This window comes from Phyllostomus discolor, chromosome 2 (assembly GCF_004126475.2).
Source record: "Phyllostomus discolor isolate MPI-MPIP mPhyDis1 chromosome 2, mPhyDis1.pri.v3, whole genome shotgun sequence".
Lineage (NCBI taxonomy): Eukaryota > Metazoa > Chordata > Mammalia > Chiroptera > Phyllostomidae > Phyllostomus > Phyllostomus discolor.
In genome coordinates, this window is record NC_040904.2 from 210,713,554 (window position 1) to 210,716,646 (window position 3,093).

Below are 3,093 nucleotides of genomic sequence, written 5' to 3' on the forward strand. Positions count from 1 at the left end.
GCAAAGCAGACCGCTGCGGAAGACTCTGGGGGCGGGGGGATCCCAGGAGGGGCTTCCTGATGGGTGGAGCAAGAAAGAGTGAAGATGTGACACCCGGGGCACAAAGCAAAGAAGAAAGGACAGCGAGGATGGAGCCAGGATGCAGGGCAGGGACTGGGGCGAGGCCAGTGAAGCGCTCAGCTCAGCCACAAAGTGGTAAACACGGACATTCACGTTTTGTTTCAATACAGGAGCTGGCAGGGTCAGGACTAGAGAGGGACCAGTGAGGCGTCCTGCCAGGAAGGGGCTGGAGCCTGCCTTTCACTGAAACCTGATACTTGGTGCGTTGAGGAATTTTTGCATTCATTTTCATCTCAGGAAAGGTCGGCGTCGGGGGTGTAGCTCAGTGGTAGAGCACGTGCTTCGCATGTACGAGGTCCCTGGTTCGATCCCTGGCACCTCCACTTTTCCTCCAGCCAACCCCTTTTCTCACGCTCTCCCTGCTCACAGCACAAGGGAGTCCAGTGGATTGCTTTCATGGTTCTCCCACTTCTACCCCCAGGGGCGTGCCACTCCCAGCTCGAGGCGAAAGGAAGACAAGAGGGGAAAATATATATATATATGAATATGGCATTAAAATATTACTTATCTTGCTCACTGAGGTTTTGGTGCCCCCTGGAATCTGCTGCCGAGGTGAGCACCTCCCTCGCCCCGCCCTCATCCTGGGCTGAGGGACAGACCCCTGCAGTCATCCAAGGACGTGTACTGGGTGCCGGGATGTGCATGCACTGTGCTAGGACCGGGGGTCCAATAGCAAGGGAAGTAGCTGTCGCTCTCCGTCCTCAAGTGTAAGGCCAGGTAGAGATTATAAATCAGAAGGTACAGAGACGGGGGCAGGTGGTCTCCCTCTCCGCTAGCCTGCAGGGGATGAAAGAAGCAGGGCCCAGGAGGGGACAGACACGTGGCTGCTGTTTTGTTTCACTCTTTTGCCCACCCGCTCTCTGAACCCTACACCACGGGTCTCGAACCGCTCTCTGTAGAAACTAAAACTACCAGCCACCTGTGGTCTCTAATTCCCTTGCACCCTCGGCTTCCGGGACTCACCAACCAGGTGCACTGACTCACGATTTAAAAACCAGAACTTGTGCTGCAAAGAAGCAGAGTGCCTCCCTGCTGAGCCCCCAGGGCAGCGGTGCCGGGTGCCCGGCGCTGGGGTGCATGTGGGACCTGCTGGTCCCGCTGCGCCTGCAGCTGTCCGCACCGCTGACCTGGGCCATCCGAGAGTATCGATCCGGTCTGCATGCCACAAAGCCCAGGTCTCCAGCTCACTCGCGGGTTCATTAGTCACCCAACATTCTTTGAATGCCATTTTGCATATCTATTCTTTGAACATCCTCTCCTGCCTAAGCTAACCTGAGTTTGTTTCTGATGCTCGCAGCTAAGAATGTTGCCTTATATAGAAATTGGTGCCAGGGGCGGTTGCAGGCAGTAGACGTTGGAGGAAGTTCAGAGAAGCTGGGGTGGGTTATCTGGGCTGCTTGGGCTGCAGACGGTAAAAGCCCCGCACGTGGTAATGGCTCTGGCATCCTCCAGCATGCAGGGGGGAACAGGAATTCAGACTCGCCGCTGGGAACCACCTGGAACCCAGGCGAGCCCGCTGAAGGCATAGCTTTGAGACCGAGACGCCAGCCTTCGGGGAGAATGACAAGACCGAGGAATTCAACGGTGGGTGTGGGCGGCCGATTCTCACGGGGCCGGCGCATTGGAGAAACAACGCCATCTCCTAAGTCCCAAATCCTTGGCTCAAGACCCAGCGAAGAAACTGAGGACTTCTGTGCTTGCTAAAAGCACCTCTTCATTCTCGCGGTTCCAGGGACGAGAAAGCCAAGGATGAAACTCAAATCCGAGCCTGCAGGGTGGCGAGTGACCTCTCTGGCCCAGGCCATGGCCTCGCCAGCCCTGCCCTGTGGGGGTGAGACTGTGGAATAGGAACAAGTGAGCTCAGCGTTTGCAAGGAACCCCAGGGAAGGGTTTGGGGTGATGTTGAACCTTCTGAACCCCTGATCCCCACCCAGCCCCCCACTGCAGGCTGAAGCAACTTCTTCTCACTGTCTGATGAGCCTGGTGTCCTTCCTCAACAGGGCCCCTGGAACGCCCCCCCATCCCCCCTCTGCACCTCAGTGTCACCAGACCACAGCTGGGTCCCCAGAGAGCCAAAGGGAAGGTGCAGGGTTGAATGTCAACCCAAAGCAAGCTGCTCTGTTTCGTATCACCAGAAACCCGAGGACGGTGTGTGAATGGCCGGACTGAGCGGAACTCACTCACGCAGCGCGCCAGCCGCCAGCGCTGGGTCAGGGTGCCGGCCTCAGGGCCGGGGCTGGCTCTCGTGGTTCTCAGGGCTGGCCTGTCAGTGGCCACAGGGCGCGGGGGCCCGACTCAGCGGCGGCCCACGCCCAGCGAAGGGCAGATTATGGCAATTCTGAGTAGAACGTGGAGACAGGGCGGATTAACTACAGGTGACCACCGCACCTGACCGCAGCCCCGGAGAGAGCCCAGAACACCATCGTCCCTTCACCGAGGCGGCTCAAGCCACCTTGCTGAGACAGCCCAACAGCCTTCCAGAAGCCTCGGTGTAAGGTGGGAGGTGTCTGGGGTGCCAACCAAGACCCCTGGGAGGGCAGGGTCTCCCCGGCAGCAGTGACTGCCCGGGGCTGACAAGCAGGAGTCGGTGGGGCGAGCGGATGGCAAGGTCCACAAGGGCAAAATGGATGAGCAGCTCACGAGGACCCGAGAGGTCTGGGGAGCAGAGCTCTGACTTGAGTCCCCACATGCAGCCCCTGGGGCGCCCCCCGTCCCAGACTGCAGTCCGAGTACGGACGCAGAGAGCCCGAAGTGAGGAAAGGAGCTGCCGCCACACTCCGGACGTGGGCCCTGAATCCCCGAGTTGGCTGCGGCCGCTTACAGGCGGACTGTGCGCCCCGGCAGCCGGCCGGGGAGGGCCTCGCCGAGGCCCCGTTTCCTCCTCTGTGGCACGGGGACAATAACATCTGCCCGAAGGATTGCGGGTTAATTGGGCGGAATAACGGGGCAGTGCCCGGAATACCGATGCACGCG

At 59.5% G+C, this 3,093-nt stretch overlaps 1 non-coding gene across 1 annotated transcript; it reads left to right on the top strand.

Annotated features, from left to right (window-relative positions):
• Nucleotides 1-371: 371 nt before the first annotated feature.
• Nucleotides 372-443, top strand: TRNAA-CGC. Its single transcript has one exon. It is a non-coding gene; the product is annotated as a tRNA-Ala (tRNA).
• Nucleotides 444-3,093: the final 2,650 nt, after the last annotated feature.